Below are 20,008 nucleotides of genomic sequence, written 5' to 3'. Positions count from 1 at the left end.
TTCTTCTTCATGGATTTTTCTTTCTTGCAGACCAAATAGCCATTTTTAACTCATTACCGAGCTGCATGTGAATAACAGCAGTGGGACTGTGTGACCAGTTGCACTGTAACTCATAGTGAGTGATCACAGAGATCTGTGCGGCTGACAGAAAACAGACCCGTGAGTTGCTCTTTGACCACGTCGGAGAGGACTCATCAAAAAGCTTGTTTTGCACTTTCACATCATTTTCAGATGCATGCGCTCGTCTAAGGAATGCTTTATTGTAGGCAGCGGGAACCGAAAAGAAAGAAGCGGAGATGTGTTTTTATTTACCCAAACACATTTGTGGAGACTCGGTTTTCAATATTTCTGCAGCTTCCATTCAGTTCCTGCAGCATTTTCACTGACGAGCGCAGCCGGCGCCACATGATCACTGGAAGCCCCATTCTCTAATGACATGTGCTAAAAGTGCAAATAGACATTTGAAACATTCATATATCAAAACAGCAATTTCCTGTGTAGTTTCTGTGTGTGAGTGAGTAATTTTTTTTCTTCTTCTTTTTTTTTTGGGGAGGGGGGGTCGGGGGAGTGACAGGGTGGGGGGTAAAGCTGGAGGGAGATTCGCCGGCTGTGAGGGATCAGTTTCAAGATTGTAAACATGGCTTAGGCCCTCTCCCCTTCCCTCCCGCTCCCCAACTCTGAAAAGTGCCTCTTTTGAAATGGTTGAGCCTATGGGTGTGCCCCCCCCTCCCCTCCCCAACCCCTAAACATCCCACCCCCCTCCAGCCTCCCCACCCTCCCCCCGCCCCCCACCCCTCTTTTCCTCTTCGTGTTTCCTGTTGAGCTGGCTAGACTCCTTTGACAGATTTACAACTCTGGGGTCAAAGTTTTCCGACAGCAGCAGATAAATCTTACAACCCCCCCCACCCCCCACCCACCCCCTACACACACACACACACACCCTCCTTGCTTCTTCACCTGATAAAAAGACGCACACTCTGAACAGCCGCCCTGCACTGCACTGGCCCAACACAACACCCCCCCCCCACATCCTTTCATGTGTAACGTGCCTTTTTTTTCTTTTTCAAGAAAAGGTCTGTGTCTGTGCACGTATGTGCGTGAACATGTGTGTGTGTGTGTGTGTGTGTGTGCAGACGGCTGCATTTATGTGTTATGGAAGAGGTGTGTGCAAATGCCTTTGTGTGAGTGTGTGTGTGTGTGTGTGTGTGTGTACACTGAAGGGTAAGTGCCTTTGCAGTTTTGTGGTTTGGAGGAAGAATGCAGGACATTGTTCTTCAACCATAGTTCTTCTTCATGTTCATGTTTTTATTTTTTTGCAGGGTGGGGTGATGCTTCTTCTTTTCCCTCCATCTGATTTTCATGTTTTAATCCGAGTGTGAAACTGTGGATACAACTCTTTCCACTCCTCTCCTTCCTCATAAAGATAAGAGAGTCTGCTCCATTCTACCAACATGCCCCCCCCCCCACTCTCTCTCTCTCTCTCTCTCCCCTTTACACTCACTTGATCCCTCGCTCCTTTTCTCTCTCATCCCACCCACTGTAACATTCATTCCTCTTTATTCGCTTGTCTTTTATCGCTCTCTCTGTGTCAAACCTCTTCAGCTCTACTGGGGCCGACTGTTCAGAAACGGAGACAAGTATTGAGGGAGAGTCTACACACACACACACACACACACACACACACACACACACACACAGGTCTCGGGGCCATGTCTCTCCCCCTCTCTCCTTCTCCCACTCTTTTTGCTCTGTCTCCTTCCTCTTTATCTGCTCTGATTTCTCTTCCAGGGTGGGAGGCAGGATGATCAGTATTCACCATCTCCAGCCACAGAACATAAAACATTGTTTTTTTTTTCTGTTATACTAATAAAAAATCCTCCTGTTACTTTTCTGCTGTTTGTCATTTGCCTTGTTGGGATGTCTAACCCCCTCCTCTTTCATTCATCCCCCCTTCAGTGTACTATCTGATCTGATCCAGAAAGAATCCATCGGTTCTGACATCCCATAGTGGTTGATCTGATGATGGACGGGACAGGATGATGATGCGGTTCTCAGGACCCTGACCTGGAGGGATCAAAATGAGATGAATAATGATGAGCAAAGAGGTACATTTGCCTTGCAGTCGGTGTGTTACTTTGTTGATATAAAATTGTACATTTCAGAGTCGGGGACTTTCTATATAGTAGCAGACTGCACTGAAGCTTTCTGCAGCATATATCCTGCATAGAGACCTTGGCGCAGCCTTGGTCTGTTCTAGTATCTCTCACACTCAAGGCCTTGTGTGTAGCCCTGCTGTTTTATTGAGTAAGTGGAGAATGCGCTGGTTTTTTTTCTCCCCTTTGCTTGCGCTCCTTGTAAATCACCATTGATTTTCCTCTAATTTTAACCTTACAGTAATATCATATTCTTTATAGCCCGCAACAGCAAACATACACCGATATATACACATACGCATTCTTCCCATGGCGTTGGATCAATGGACATGATTGATCTGAGGGTCCGCTGGCAGCCAGTCCTGATCAATGTTAGCTTGGCTGATGGCCGCAGACCGTACATCACTGTCATTCACACTGAGTGTCAAAATAAGTGTGAGTGAGTCTTCTGTTACTTCCATCACTTGTGATAGATAGTTGGGATTTTTTATTTTTTTATTTTTTTTATCGTGTCATATTCTATTTGGCTTCCACATTCAGTAAAATGTCATTGCTGAGATGCAGATTAAGGTTAAAGATGATGAAGATGAAGATTATTCTACTGGGAATGTCTGCCTTTAGCAGGCAGTGACAGAGACACGAGGGTCTGAGTTTAAGGATCACAACCTCCTCAGAGGTTGAGAAACACCCTCTAATCTTTGGGTTTATGCAACTATCAAACTGACGAAGGTTTCCTTCCTGTAAAGTCATCATTTTGGAGATACGAGATTCTCACCAGACATCAGATAAACCCTGTGTGAATGTGCCAATATGAAAAAACAACAACCGAACGTGCATGAGTCAACCCGGTCTTTAGTAAGAGCTATGAAGTTGGAACTAAAAAGAGTGTAAACACTTTCATTGCAGAGACACACCCTGTCCACAGGTCATCCTGTTTTGCAAACTGCACACACACACACACACACACACACACTCACACGTGCAACACACTATCAGATTCACGGGGAAGCGCATCAAATATTACAAAACATCACATGCCTTGTGAAACAGCCCGCGCTGCAGCGTTCGCTTTGTCAAGCAGTGACCTTGAATACTTAAGAGGCGCCTCGGCGGAGGAGGAGGGCTCTCCCCCCCGTGCTCTTCACACACCAGCGCGGTGGGAATGAGTGATATGATGGCAAGGGAGGAAGAGAAGAGGGCGACAGAGAGGAGCGTTAAAACAGATAAAGGAGAGGAAAGGAGGTGGGGAGAGGTTGTGATGGGTGGGAGGAGGAGGAGGGAGTTGGAGTGGTACCATCTGACTCTCTCCAGGGAAATCTTATCATAGCGTCGTTGGGGGTGGTGACTTTCTACTGGAGCGAAAGATTGGGATGAACAGATCCGAGGTGGGGGGGGGGGGGGGGCTTTAGGGGATTAACAAATGAACAAACCTGTTGTCTCCTCCTTTTTCCTCCTCTCCTCCACTCCCTCTCTTTCCCCTCCTCTGTCCATCATCCTTTTCTGCCAAATGGACATGCTCTATATATCCGGCTAAGTCCCAACATAACCTCTCTGGAGTTTTTTATTGTCTGCGTGTCTTTTCACAAGACCTGTTATTGGATTACAGTTTGCTCCACAGACTCTCTTTGCTTCTCTCATGTTCTCTTTCCTCTCTCTATCACCCGTCGTGCTTCGCTTTTTCTCTGTCCCTCCTAACCCCACTTCCACTCTGCCCTTCCCTCCCTCTCTGCGTTTGCTCTTGTCCTGAGGGATGGAGCGAAGAAGACAAAGAGAAAGAGAGCTAATGTGGCCGTTTGGTCTGGTTTTGTTAGTTTTGTTTTGTTTTTTTGAACTCCACACACTTCGTGTCACTCCAGTGGCGCTATAGAAGCCGTAATATCAAGAGACAGGCTGGCTTTGCACTCTGACAGGCCCATGTCCTTAAAACAAGACAAGTGAGGAAGTGAGTGGCTGACAGGGAGACAGAGAAGGGAGGGGTATACCGAGGGATGGGAAAGGAGGGGGGGGTGGGGGTGGTATCAAAAAATAATGAGATGTGTAGATGGAGGGGTGGTAGGTCAGGGGATGAGGGAGGAGAGGATAAAATCAAAAAACATGAAAAAAAAAATTAATAATAAAGAAATGACATCCAGCCTCCAAAAGCAGAGCCTTCATCTGCTCACCTCCTCCCTCCGGCGGCGCAGAGGTCGGCTGTTCCATGAGCGATCCAGTGACCTTTCAGAGCAAAACTTTGATGTTAACTTTGCATGATTTGTCCGGCTGCTCCCGAAGAGAGAGAGAGAGAGAGAGAGAGAGACAGAGTGAGAGACATAGAAGAAGAGAGAGACAGAGAGGATGGTCTGTATTCCTGAAACTAGGCCAGTCACTGTCTAGAAATGTGGACTCATGTTCCCGTTTCCAGCCATTCCCCGGAGGAGCTAGCCTGCCTGCCGTCTGCCTGCCTGCCTGCTCGGCCAGTTCTCTGTCTGCTGCTTTCTCCTGTTAGCGCATGAATGATAGAATGACAGAATATCAATGAATTAATAATTCACTGTGATATGTTTTAAAAGGATAAGTCTGGTGATATGTGTTTACCTAAAAATTTAAAGCAAAAAGACCAAAACCAGCTGTTAACTGACCCTTCCGCTCAGTGTTGCTTGTGCTGACACTTAAAGAAATTGCATTACCATGAACACACATTATGTGTCATACACACTTTTGATTCAGTCCCATGGATGTCGTTTCACCAGATGTGCAGTATACTAATCTGTGCCTAAAAATAGTGCTGAAATCCTGTATAAATGTATTATTATTTATTATTTACACCTGTTTGAGTGACATTTGCTAAAGTGACCATGTCCAGCTGTTTTAGATACTCGGCTTTTAAAAAAACACACAAACATTTGCGACCTGGTTTTGAAGCGTGACAAACCAATGTTTTGTTTTTGGTCATTTGTGGAATTTGTCGACATTGAGAAGAAATTATCAAATTAGAATTCCAGATATTTGCTGGTTGGATTTTCTGTGGCATGTTTTCACTTTTGAATATAATTGAGCTGAATATTTTTGGTTTTCTTGGCTCAACCAGCAATTTGAGGAAGTCACTGGGCCGTAGGAATTTATGATGGGTGATTTTATGACTATTTTCAAACATTAGATCAGATAAAATTGAATAATGATTGGCAGGTTATGATACTAAGAATAATAAAAATCTTTTGTTGTGTTGCATACAGCATGTTGTGGCTGACAAGTGCAAACGCTCCGCAGCTGCGCAACACACTTCTTTTAGGAGAAACGAGCTGCACATTCAGAAAAGATTCAGAAACTATATGAAAATATAAAATTAATATAACAACAGTAACGTGCTGCAGCAAACCAAAACAAATACATTAACGGCAAAGGCGCTGCAAATACAGAGATAATGCAAAAAAAAAAAAAAAAACCCCACACAAACCATGAAAGCAAATGCAGCTGAGACAACACAACGGAAGTGTGTATTATTTAGGCTTCCTGCAGCTTGTTTCCGTTATTGTATTTATTTGTGGGTTTTTTTCGTATGTGTTCTTAAACCTGTGTCGATTCTGAATCCGACCCCTTTTTCCAAATGTTCGGGGCCGTTGCCGTGCATTTGCCCTTGTCAAGACAAGCACAACACACACACACACACAAAAACGCTGGATTCTGTTGCTGCCCTGGTAAACAACAACAGGGAAAGTATTGCCTTGCATTGCCATGAGTTGTATTGCATATTTTATTGAGTTACACACAGTGTGCTTGTGTTCCCCTGCTTTGTTACATCGCTGCAGCTGTTTGTCCTCTGTCCTGGTACAACAATAAGCTCAGACACACAATAACACACAGGTATCTGCTCAGCTCCAGCTTCAGGGCCTTTACCTACCTACTTGTAGAGAGTGCAGACACAGTACCACGTTGCACCTGGACTCACGGACTACATCAGTGCTTCTCTGATGCAGTTTTAATAATAAAAGCATAATAAAGTTCCCAACATTAACCTTTATTACAGGGCTGTTGCATGGAATTGCATTAGATTGTGCAGGTGCTCGTGTCCATCCATTATATATCTTATTATAGTTCTGGCAAAGCCTTTTTTCTTGTTTGAGAATAAAACATTTATTTTGTGAGGGGGGCGGGGGGGCATCAAGTGAGTCGCATGAAATGAGACAAAAGAGATGCAGAGTGCAGAATAAAGTCAGACCAATTCCCTACCCACCAGTAGATCAAAAGGTCGGGACCTTTGGGGGCTGTGGCTGTGTCATAAGCCCAAACGCTGCTACCAGACCTCTTACATCATCATTCATCTGTAAAGTTGGCATCCAGTGGGGACAGGGAGCTGCGTGAAGGGAGGGTCCGAGCATGGACATAAAAGCCTTGTGTTGACATCTGCCGGCCTACCTATGCCTCTGCTCTGCCAGGCGGTGCCAGCCCATTAGCATCATGTAGCGTCTGGCGCTAACCCAGCCAGGACAGTGCGACCTTAATCTCTGCGCCTGTCACTGAGCTCCTTGCACATCTGGCTCTCTGTCTCTATCTCATGGATGCAGTGGTCAGCGCCGGCCCCCTGCGGCGGGCTTCACGTTCCCTCACTGTTCTTACAACCTCCTCCCCTGCACCGCTATAGGTTAGCCCTTATTAAACAGCACTACCTAATCAGCTCGGGCATAATGAGTGGCTCAGACTTGTGGCGGATTAACATGGACTCACGGCACCGCTCCAACCTGATAATACACTCCTCTTCTGCCTGTCCAACTTCCCATCACACCATCTGGGTGTTTATGCATCATCTGATCATCCCAGCATTCATCAGTTTTTCACACAAGTTGACACTCTTTGTCGCTCTGTGGTCATTATATTACACTTGGGGCCAGTCTGCCTACGTCCAGCAAATTGAAGTGTACTGCCTGTAACCTCAGTGTGCAGGCCACTTTCAACTACTGTTATCTCTGCTACAGTATGAAACTATAATGCTGGACAGACGTTCTGAGGATTCAGCCGGATTTTAGCCCCAAATCTGTCTCCGCCGATTAATTTTTGGAATCTGGTGGAATTTCGGGCAGGTTGTTTGGATTTACATCATGTCAGCGGTTTTGTTTGACATGTCTTGTCTGAGTCACCACATGGCCGTTGTCAAAACTTTGCCATACGCTGTATTGAGCTGTATTTGGTGCTCAGTTGGTGCACCTATTTTACATTTTATTGTGCTTTCTTGGACTTTTGATACTCTAACTTATTTTTTAATACCGTCTGTCACAGGATTGTACTATTTCTTTGTTTTTGTTTGATATCGTACTATTTTTGACTTAATTTTATCTTATCTGTACGAGCACCATTGGACTTTTGCAGTGTATATTTATATAAAGTTTATCAAAATGACTGTACTAGTACAGCTCCATTGCATTTCCTCTCGCTGTCTGGTGGGCGTGGGGATCAACACACAGCAGCTTAAGACAACACATGCAAACAGACACAACACAAACAACATCTTCATCAGTTTAACAAGAAAAGCACTGCAGATCTGGTTGTGTTGTGACTTGTGAGTATCTGCGGTCCATGTGTCGTCAGACTGATGAAGATGGCTCCTCATCACGGCCGATGGTGTGAGCAGCAGAGAAGTCACAGGTTCTCTCCTGTGCAGCGAGGCTGATTAAAAAGTGTGGTGTGAGTTAACATATCTTACACAGCTTTAGGAAATTAACTGTCAGCACAGGGGACATTTTCATTTAGAAGCTAATTAAGATTATTGCAGCCTACAGTGGTATCCTGCCACTTTTGGGTGCTTCATATTGATACGTCTGAGGAAGAATTGGAGCTGAAACGTCACAGTGCTTTGCATATTTATGTAGTAAATGTGTGAATTCGCTTGAAAAGTAAGTAGCTGCAGACAAGAACCTATATACTTCCTCTTCCCTTCACCCGCATAGACATGCAGACAAAACCACACTGCTGTGGCACAGACAACAGGAAAAAGCAGTTGGTGTTTTTGTGAATTAAAGTGTATTAATTAACAGCAGTAATACATTTGTGCATGATGTGAAAAACAAAACCCCAAAAGGACAGGGGTTAAATGGGCAAAAACAAATCAACAAATGTTTATGTATATAAATTATATTTGACAGTTTATTTACATTTGATGCCATCTTCCATCCTTTTTCTGAACAAATCAGAAAGATTTGTACATATACTACAACAAAGTATCAAACAGTATCAGTATCTAAACAGCCATCAGGATAGAACTGGACTGAAATATGTTCTGTCACTGACACCTACTGTGTTTAAAGCCTGTCCTTGGAGCCAGAGTATGTAGCTGTGCAACAATACCACACACACCGCTGCACTCGTCCTGTCGCTCTGGTGTGTTTATTGTTTTTCCTTGCAGTGGGAGATCAAGGAAAAGGAGTTCTCCTTCTCCGCCTCATTTGGATCAGATCAGCAGCAGGTTCCTGGTGGATCATGGCGGTTTAGGGGTGGGGTGCGGTGTGGGGGGGCCATTTGAGGATTACGGTCACTCCTCACTGCCCTGTTTCTGTCAGCCTCGTGTGCGGCCACACTTGCATGTGTAGCCTTGGGAAAAAGCAGGAGGAGAGTCCCAGATGAGCAATGTCTGATCCTGACTTATCATTATATGTGGGAATCATTTCCCATTTTGTCTGCATGCGATGACTCACAGCGACCGTGAGTCAGAGTTTCAATATAGAAACTGAAACTAGTGGCTGGTGGATGTCTGTGTTCATGCATTAACATAATCATCTCCAAATAAAAATGTAAAAGTGGCTCCACAGCTGCGGCAGCGCTACAACCGACATCCATCACTAATGATCAGCAATTTAGCAGCGAACTAAGTGTTGTTTTTCAACTAGAGGAAGTGTGAGTGAGGGCGTTGAAAGTACATGATGTGATAAAATCTTCATTTATATTCTTTTGATCTAAAAAAAACATGGTCCTACTGTGTTCTCATCATAGAAACAGAGTTATTAGATGTTGCTCATCACAATGACGACCCATTTATTAGATTAGCCTGGGTACTTCTTTTACACTTCCCTAACAGCGAGCTGAACTCTGCTTTATTTCCACGGCTTGTGCAGCGAGTCATCAAGGGCACATTAGCGTAATGGTGACTTTCACAGGAAACCCAAAAGAGATGGAGCTAAAGATTTGGGTGGTGATACAAACCTAAACCGCAAACTTCCGTCGCCAAGCTCATGTTGTTTTTCTCTTTTACAAAGAAAAACACACTCCATGCCCAGATTGGCAGCTGAAGACAAGTTCTTACTTCTCTCACCAGCTCCTTTCGATTTTTTTTAGAGACCTATATTAAACAAATAATAGCTTGCTTCAAAAGTGGACCAGCTCAGGGTGCGCTTTAAAAAAAATCCCCTTTATTTACTCTCCAGCAGAGTTTACTTTACATTTGCAGCCTCCTGCTCAGCCATGCATTGCACCTCTCACCTCTCATCACTTCCAGCTTTTCCTATGTTGTTTCCCCTGTTTTTGTCACAGCATGACTTAGCAATCAATAAGCAATTAAAAAAGGCAACAGGGCACAGGGATTACACTGCTTACTTAGTTCCACTGTATGTTTTGCCTTCGCAGGGATATTGTGCAGTAGTATGTGCGCGTGTGTGTGTTGTCTGAAATAAAAACAAACTCAGAGATTATTTACACACAGATTCATTATTTATACAACCTCGCCACGCTGCCTTTTGCTTTTGTACCTGTGGTTTACAGGTGCTGTATGGGAGTGTTTTTGTGGTGTTTACCATTTATCTGGCAACGTCTTTGGATCACATTTAACCTTCGTCTTGTGTTAGCTTTCTACTGCCATCTATGGTGTTCAGGTCAGTTTTGACCCGTGTTTTAAATCTTCTGTAAAATACACTAAAAAAATTCATTTTCTTCTCTTGGTTACATTGTTAGGCTTCCTATCCATGAAAATATTGGTTTTAATATTTTTTGGTGTGGGCCCCTGGGCCTTTATTGTCAGTATACCCCTTGGCTTCAATTGAACCTTCCTCTTGTCAGCTTTCCGCTACCATCTATGGTGTTAGGGTCAGTTTTGACCCAAACCTTAAATCAGCTGTAAAACACACTAAAAACAATTATTTATCATCCCATTTGTTTCTCATCTCTTGGTTATGTTGTTAGGCTTCCTTATCCATGAAAAGGTTGGTTTTGTACTTATGATTTCAATTTTATCTCTCATTATTGTTCTTATCGTTATAACCGGGTCAAAATTGACCCTAATACCACAAATGTCATAATTTTAGCAGAGCATTTAAGAATTTTGTGAAAAAATTTTTTTTGTTTTATTTTGTTTAGATAGAGGTTCCTGACAAAGTCAAAAATGTACTATATACATACTGTATATATACTATGCTATAAACAAATTTATGTGGTACTTTTATGCATTTAAAACCTGAAAACGGGTCACTGGTGACCCGAACACAAGAGAAGAGTTAAAGCTGCAGCTTGTGAACAATCTTAAAGGAGGACAGGACGAGCCAGCTCAAGGTCAGACGATACTCGGCCTTAAGCTTAACCAGGAAGAGGTGTTGAAACCACCCATCCTGTGCAAAGGAATAGCTGCTGATGGTTTACAAGGAATTCACACACAGTCACTCTGCCGATGTCCCGCTGTCACTCAGCGCCGCAGCGACCTGGAGGGCCCTTACAACATTATCTGACAGAGTCGCACTGCGTTACATGACATGACCACTCATCCACCCATTACAGCCTCGCTCATCGTGGCACGAAGCTGCATGGCGACTGCATCACTGTGACTTGATGCTTCCTATCCGCTGGTTTGGACCCTCTTCCTTTCCTCACCTGCATCTTGTATGTTTTTTGTGCACAGGTGTGTTGACGTGTGCGCGCTGTTTTTATCACAGTCCTGACACCTTATTCCATAGTTGTTTTTTTTGACCCAGATAGATAGCCAGCCAGGGCAGATGTCTCCCATCAGCCGTGTCCAGTCCACCCCCAACACCTCTGGTATGACAGGTACGAGGGTAAAGGTGTGTGTGTGAGGTGAATGTGTTTGTAAGATGTAGGAGGAAGGCAGAGAGTTCATGTGTGTTTCCTGTGACAATGTGCGCACATGCGTGTGTGTGTGTCTACATTTTCCTACAGTAAAGTGAGCCGCTCTGTGTGTCTCGCATGTGTGTGGTACAAGCCAGGAATAAGTATGAGTATGGTATGTTTTACATTAATTCAATGGATGAAAAAAAAAAAATCACTTGCGTTGAAGTCCAGAAACTTCAGCTTCTCCCATTTTCTGCCTCTCTCCCTCCTCGCCTCCATTCTCTAACACTCTTCGCTTTTTACAGGCTGCCATTTCCACTAAATTAGTGCCCAGGGTTTTAATTGCAGTTTATGAAGCTCATTTATTGGCGCAAGAGTCTGTGTTTGTGTGATCTGGCATCCAGCGAGGCAGGCCAGTCCTCTCCAAGCCTCCCTGTGGTTTTGCATTTCTTTTTTTTTTCTCTCCTCTGTTGTCCCCCCCCCCTCCCCCCTTTGCTTTCTTTTTAACACCAGAATGTTGCTGGGCTTAACCGTACATGCTGCTGTTTTTATAGAGAATTAGCACTTCTCTACCCAGCACTGGCTGTGTGGCTCCACACTGGAAGTGTTGCCTTTAAATCAGCCCTCCCCTTTAAAACCGCACAGGCACGTGCCAAGAGCCACACATTTAGCATGCAGAGGCTAGCATTTCTTCTGACTTTAATCAAAGCAACGAGAGCATTGACTCATGTTATGATAGCAAAGCATGACACGCAATAAATGTAGTACGTCCTTTTTGATGGGTATACATGCAGTAGGTTATGGAGCCGGTGATCCTTGCAGGAGAAGCGGACATTGTTGTCATGACCCATGACGATCTCACTTTCTCCAAATTTCTTTTTCACTTCCCCTCTCTCTTTCTCCTCTCCTCCACATCATCCCCTTCGTGGCATTCCAGTGACACCCTGGAGGCTAATTAAGCCTTAATTACATTTGTTGGAATTGATTTGTGATTTAGTCTTTCCTCTGTTGTTCCAGCTCATTGGCCCCCATAGAAATGTCATTAATGCACCATTATTTTCACGGGCGGTCTAATTAAAGGGACATACTCTCTGGGTTTCCTCTGATGAGATGCTGGGAAGGGGAACATGTTGGCGACTGGCACCCCGATGATCCGAAATGGAGGACGCAGCAGGAGGGAGAGGGTGTAACATAACCTTATGTGTGGGTATGAAGGCGCTGCACAGGCAGAGGCTGCCAGGTGGTTTGTTCGGGACGGTTGTCTCGATCATGTTCAGTTACATGACGCTATCAAATCACTGCTTTATTAGGCTTAGATGCTTAGGACTTGAAGATATTGGGTTTTATTTTGAAAGTTTTGTTCCTCCAGCTTTGAGAACATTTTGAGAAATAGGCTGATTATTCCAAGCCAGATGAAAAGTTCAGTGCCACGTGTAAATATGAAACAAACAAGCAAAGTGTGTTCAAAGGTTAACTTTAAAGCTGGATTAGCCAGGCTGGCTGTTTCCCTCTGTTTCCAGCCTTTATGCTGAGCTAAGCCAAATGACTTCCCGCTACTTAATGCTCAGACATGACAGTATCATGAAAGACATTTTTTTTTCCAAAGAAGTTGCACTATATCTTGAAGATAACTCCTGACCTTGGAGTCACAGTAATTGTGATCTCAGTATTTGACCTTAAGAACTCTGTGTTGAATCTGCTAGATAACAAGAAAAGCGGATATTTGATGGGAAGAGGTGGAAATGAAAGACACACAAATATGACCCTATCGCACATTTAGCCTAATCCCCCCTGGATATGATCCCAGTCCTCAGAAACTGGCCTCAGTCTTAATGGGCGACTTGAGTAACAGAGCATCAGTCCACTTGCAACACAGTACGGATAAGGAGGCAAGTATGCTTGATTCCCTTTCAGAAATAAAAAGCAGAATTTGGAGTTGGCAGTTGTTTGTGCTTCTTTTAAAACACTGGTCTTTCCTTAGGGAGGCTTGTGGGAGGGAGGGAGACAAAAAAAAAGGGAGAGGGGGTTTTGCGGTGCATTCACATGTGGAAGCTCAAAGCAGTAACAATCTTTCCCAGCCTGCTCTGGCCTCATATGGCCTATGGTATCCTGCAGCAAAACAGTATTCTCTATCTATCTGCTCCTCTCCTCGGTCTTTGCTTGCTCACCAACTTGCATTTGGACCGACTGCCTGCCAGTCTCCTCTGCCCTCAATATTACCGCACTTCTATCAGTTGTCTGCATGTACCCTTTCTGTCTGTTATGATTGTGTATAATGAGACTCAGTCCAAAATGCTGGCTGGCCGGCCGACGGGCGTGTCGGACAACTGCTTCACAGTTGGCTAGGCTGGTGAGAGAGAGCGAGAGAGGAAAATGTAGAGGGAAGGAGAGGGAGAGAGAAAGAAAGAGACTAAAAGGCGGAGGGAGGGAACGACAGAGTTGGAGATAGAGAGGGAGACCAGGGAATGGGGTCACTTGAGTTTGTTGCTCATAGGATATCAAGCGGCTCGCTCTCCCCACCCCGTTTACTAGCCTGGCTCTTCTGTTACCTCCCTCCCTATCTCATCACAACTGCCATCTTTGGAAAGTGTTATTACAACAGCGTCCTTCACAAACCAATTGTACCTTGTAAACAATGATGATGAAATTCAAGTAAAGCGTTAAGAAGGCTTCACTCTTGTTTTTCTTTCATATGGCACTGGCAGAGCCGTGAGAGACGCTGCTGACACGCGGGACATGTTCTGCGTTGTTACAGGTTGCTTTGCAGCGGAAGAAAAGCCAAGAAAACAGCGTGTTGAGCAATGCAGAGGGAAGTTAACCGTGTCAGGAATATGAATTGTCCCTCATAAAGGTGTTTTTCTTATCTTTGTCAGGTCCCTGCGATTGCTGAGTCATCTGGAAAAAGCAGTGTTCTCACATTCTTTATTCTTGGGTAATGCAGCATAAGAGGGACTTCCATTTTTAGCTTTACGGCAAATTACATTAAGCCACAGTTCAGTGAGCCCTAATGCTTTGAAAGTAACAAAAATCGACGGAGAGGGATAAAAGTTTTTTGATACTGCTCAGACTTTCTCCCGGCACAGGCCGCCTTTATACCTCCTCCCTGCCGCTGAGCGGGAAAAGAATGGGTTAAACCTGTCTGCGGCCCACATCTGGGAATCATTTGAAACATTCCACAAGGCTTACCACATGTTTTCAGATGGACTAAATCCTGCAAAAGGCTCGGCTGTCAGAGGTTTGAAAAATCATCTTTTTTTTTTTTTTTCGCCAGGAGGGGAAAAAATGAGAAAGAGAAAATTAAACTGTATAATGGGTTTTCTCTCTCGCAGGTGAGATTAGGTACAGGGATATGGGTGGGTTTGAGGGGGCTGCCCCTGTGTGTGGCTGCAGCAGAGGTGGTGCTGCTGCTGTGTGTGTGTGTGTGTGTGTGTGTGTGTGTGTGTAGGAATGTGTGTTTCTGTGCTGTCCTGCATGTTGGTGGCATGTTATTCAAATGTGTTCTGAGTGAAAGCTCTTCCTTAACAGCCATTTGCAGTTCAAAGGAGGCTTTGGGGCTCGGCTAACTGTTTCCATGCGACTGATACGATCTCATCGGCGCTTGCTTTCTTCCCCCTTTGCTTATTTCTTCTTTACTCTTCATGACCTTGCACCAAGTGAATCAACATGAGTGGTTATGTAGCCTTTCAGCAGACCAATGGCCCATTCTGCTAGGCTACTTGTAGAGTACAACACCTTTGAACACTACTATGTTTTGATATTGTAATATGGCGATATACTGCGTGCAGAAAGGCTCTATTATCAAGACCAATGGTGTAGCCTTCCACCTTGTCGTGATAAGTGGCTCCTCAATTATTTCACTATGCTCTATTATGGTTAACAGGAAAGCTGCAGAGTGCACAATGAGTTGCTGGGAGTACCAGTATAAGGCAGCAGCAGCAGCAGCAGCAGCAGCAGACTGGACGAATTAAAGTCGAAGAACTCTACAGATAGCGATCGACCACCGAGCCACGGCACCTTCATGATTGTCCTTGCACCATGGTCGCAGATCATCTCCAAATGCTTACCCAAGAAAGGCTGCTACACTGCTGGTCTGTCTGACGTCAGGCCCCAGGGCTCTCATGTTGCCCTGGTGCATTAGGTGCCCCACTGTAATCGTCCACTGACATTTGGGGAACAGGAAATGTTTCTTTTGGGTGTGAGTGACACCCTACGCAGAGGAGGGGGCCCCCTCGTCTCTGCCACCCTCTTTTTTTCTGTGAACCAGGCTGTGACATGTGGTATGTGGCCCCATGCTGGGGGTGAAAGCATTCATCAGGCTGGCTAATGTTACAACACTTTGGAAATAGCACCGGACTTTCACGCCGGACAGTAAATGGGCACCCAGCGTTTAGAGGCGGACACTGAGCACCTGCTGAGGGGCTCACCAGATGCCTTGTCAAATGAAACGTGAGAAAGACACAGTCCTGTAACAATTACCATCTACACTGAGCAAAAATATAAAGGCAACACTTTTGTTTTTGCACCTATACCTACACCTATAATGTTATCTATGTAGACAAAAGACCGATTTCTCTCAAATATTGTTCACAAATCTGTCTAAATCTGTGTCATTGAGCACTTCTGCTTTGCCTATAGACAATCCATCCACCACACAGGTGTGGCATATCAAGATGCTGATTAGACAGCATGAATATTGCACAGGTGTGCATTAGGCTGGCCACAATAAAAGGCCACTCTAAAATGTGCAGTTTTACTGTATTGGGGGGTCCGGAACTGGAACACGTTGCTGTATACACCGATCCAGAGCCTCCCAAACTTGCTCAGTGGGTGACATGACCGGTGAGTATGCTGGCCATGCAAGAACTGGGATGTTTTCAGCTTCCAGGAATCGTGTACAGATCCTTGCAACATGGGGCCGTGCGTTATCATGCTGCAACATGAGGTGATGGTCGTGGATGAATGGCACAGCAAAGGGCCTCAGGATCTCGTCACGGTATCTCAAATGCCATCAATAAAATGCACCTGTGTTCGTTGTCCATAACATACACCTGTACATACCATAACCCCACCGCCACCATGGACCACTCGACATCAGCAAACCGCTCACCAACACAACGCCATACACGCTGTCTGCCATCTGCCCTGTCCAGTGAAGAGAACACCTCTCCAAAGTGCCAGCATTTGCCCACTGAAGTCGGTTACGACGACGACCCCGATGAGGACGACGACAATGCAGATGAGCTTCCCTGAGACGGTTTCTGACTGTCCGTGCAGAAATTCTGTACTGCCAAATTCTCTGAAACGCCTTTGGAGACGGCTTATGGTGGAGAAATGAACATTCAATTCACAGGCAACAGCTCTGGTGGACATTCCTGTAGTCAGCATGCTGCACGCTCCCTCAAAACTTGCGACATCTGTGGCATTGTGCTATGTGATAAAACTGCACATTTTAGAGTGGCCTTTTATTGTGGCCAGTCTAATGCACACCTGTGCAATATTCATGCTGTCTAATCAGCATCTTGATATGCCACACCTGTGAGGTGGATGGATTATCTAGGCAAAGGAGAAGTGCTCACTAACACAGATTTAGACAGATTTGTGAACAATATTTGAGAGAAATAGGTCTTTTGTGTACATAGTTTTAGATCTTTGAGTTCAGGTCATGAAAAATGGGAGCAAAAACAAAAGTGTTGCGTTTATATTTTTGTTCAGTGTATTTTATGTTGTGGGTTTCATATGAAGGAATCATATAAATTAGGCAGTCCTCTGTGCATATGCTGTATCTGTATGGTGTAAGTAGCTATAGCCTGTACTTAGATTAGCTCAGTTTAAAGACTGGGAATAGATGGAAACTACTGGCTTGTCTAAAGGTAACAACATCTACCTAACTTCACTATTTCATGCTTCAGGAAATAAATGCACTTATCCAAAGAACAGACTAGCACATAGCCATCTGTAAAACTAAAACTTTTTGTCAACAATTTGAAATAATATATGAAATAGACAAGACATCATGTGCTAATCTGTTTATTTAGTTAGAGAGTTTTAGTTCTACTGGTGGCCGAATTTTATTAGCCCTGGAAAGAGCCAGACCAGCTGTTTACACCTGTTTCCAATCTTTATGCTAAGCTACGCTAACCAGCTGGCACACAGAAAGGAGAGAAGTATTGATTTTTCCAGCAGGAATGTGAACAACTGTATTTCTTAAAGTGATTCTACTGAAACAAAACAGTCTGTACTTTTGACAGCATCACAGTGTGTATACTTACTGGGTCACAGCTGTGAGCATTTCAACCAAAGTGTGATTATTTTCTCTTTTTCTATTTCATTAAAGTAAAATGATCCAACTATTCATAATAAAAAAGAAAAAAAAACTCATTTTATTTGTATTGCACTTAATCACAACATAAGTTAGGGCATTTCATATAAAGCAGATCAGGACTGTACTATTTTAACATTAGACCCACGAGACCCAACAATTCCCATATGAAACATGAATATTTGCATTCACTCAGCTATCCTGTCTGGACCTCTTTATATTTATAATCAGACCATTTAAGGGATCCTGATCCTCTGGTTTTGAAGAGCAGAAATAATGGATCTAAACAGAAACGATAATCAGAAGTATAAAGTAGTAAATATACTCAAAAGCATGACATTCAGACATACACTAACCTCCACCCAGGCCAACACAACTAGCATATGATCCAGATCTGCAACATCCTAAACAAACTCATAGATCTAGGAACCCTTCATATGTCTGATTGAGATACTGATGAAACTAAAAATGCATTGTGGGGTGTCATTTAGCTTAGTGGGTAGAGCAGCTGCCCCATAGAGGCTATAGTCCTCGCCGCAGTGGCCCCAGTCCGATTCCAACAGTGGCCCTTTGCTGCATGTCATTCCCCCTTTCTATCTCCCCATTTCCTGTCCCATCGACTAAAGGCATAAAAGCCCCCAAAATAAAAATAGAAATGCATTGTAACTCCTTGATCATTTCCATTGTGTCCAATCTCTCCACCAAGTATGGAGCAAATAGCAGCTTTTGTACAACCTCCTAAAAAAACACACAAACAAAAATGAGTGATAAACATATTATTTGTATACGCTACTTTACGCTTGTTGCTGCCTCCAAGTCCTGAAAATGTCGAAGGCGGCGTTAAATATGTTGGATTTTGAATGGGTGTCTGTGCACAAAGGGTGTCTGTACAGTATCCAGACACAAAGCTAATTCATGTGTCTCACAAGGCTCTGCATTAGCACGCCTGACATACATGGAGACTATGTAAATCATCATATGGAGCATGCATCACATGGCTTTTCACCATGCCGGACATGTCCTCATGACTGTACAGTACACGCTGAAATGCTGTCTATATCTGTCTCTCAGAGTAGAGGGGGAGCAACATGAGACTGGAAACCCATTAAGATTCAACTGCAGTAACTTCCAGTGTAAACCTGGCTACAAGTGGAGGATGCAGCTGGGCTGAGGAGACCCCAGAGGCCTTACTATCCAACCTAGAGATATGTAGAGGAAACCCAACGCTACACAATACAAATCCCCACACTGAAGCTGAGTAAACGAGAGCGAGCCTACACAGTCTACATGAAGTCAAGTAGACTGTCATGTGTCGGGCCCCAATTCCACCTGTCAGAGGTCGGTGAAATAAGACAGCTCCATCTCTCCAACCATTCTGTTATGACAGCAGCTATTTCCACCAGTACATGCTTTTAGCATTTGACAACTCCCTCAGTCCATGGTTACTTGCATGCACGCCGTCTTCCCCTCCCAACTAGCACCGCATTCCTCACTTGTGTGGTGATGTGTGACAACTGACACAGCTTAGTGCCACTCACACCTTTTGTATAAGAAAGCCTTGAAGGCAGCAGGGGAAACAAGGAGGATACTGTCGCTCGCACTCTCTCTGAAGCTGTGTCAGTGCTCCCAGGAAAAGATGAAAAGCAACTGAGGAGGTAACGTGGAGGCAAAGTGTGTCACTAGCTGTCTCGTGGCCTTTTGTCCAATCATATGGGACAAGAGGTTTCACATCTACCACCTGTCACAAAACTTTGCTTTCTGGGGCGGAAAGCTATTGAGTGAAGCTGTTATATCTGAGAGACAGGAGAGAATCTGAGCCTTCCCTCAGCAAACAAATCCCTTGCACGCAAACACGCCTGCATTTCTTTGCACCCACAGCTGTATCACACTCACACCACACATACACACACTTGAGTATAGCTACATGGGGATATTGGGCTGCATACACCTATTTTGATTATTGATGGATTCATTGTTTATTAAAAATGCATGCAAAAATTGCATTGTCAATAAACTTGCCAAACTCCAATCACAAGTTAACAGGAGCTTAAACTGATGTCTTAAAAAACAACTTTCAAGTCCACAGCATTCATAAAAAAAAACTGGGCATAGGCTACTATATTATTTTATTCATTTATTTTTTTATTGTACAGTTTACTATGATCCATTCTTGGGAAGGCTAATTCGTATATGCATTCTCCTCAAATAAAAAAAATGCACATGTTACATCATCACAAAAAAACACCAATATCAAAAAGGTGTAGTACATAACAGTAGGTTTTACAACAGTAGAAAATTGTGCAATGTAAAAATGAAATGCATGAGTCAGTGAGCACTTCGGTGGCGGTTTAAGCTGAAGAAGCTGGTTGCCCAAATGCAGTGTGACAAAAGGGTAGAGTACAGTCTTTGATGGGAGACATTTTAGAGGCTCTAATGGTGTTCTCAGCAGGATGGGGAGGCACAGTCACGCAATGAAGGAGGGGCCAGATCGTTTAAAATTTCATACATATTTGAAATCTAC

Source organism: Trachurus japonicus, chromosome 19 (genome assembly GCF_045865225.1).
Source record: "Trachurus japonicus isolate A0001 chromosome 19, Traja_1.0".
NCBI lineage: Eukaryota > Metazoa > Chordata > Actinopteri > Carangiformes > Carangidae > Trachurus > Trachurus japonicus.
The sequence above is the reverse complement of the archived record's forward strand: the minus strand, read 5'-3'. Positions refer to the sequence as shown.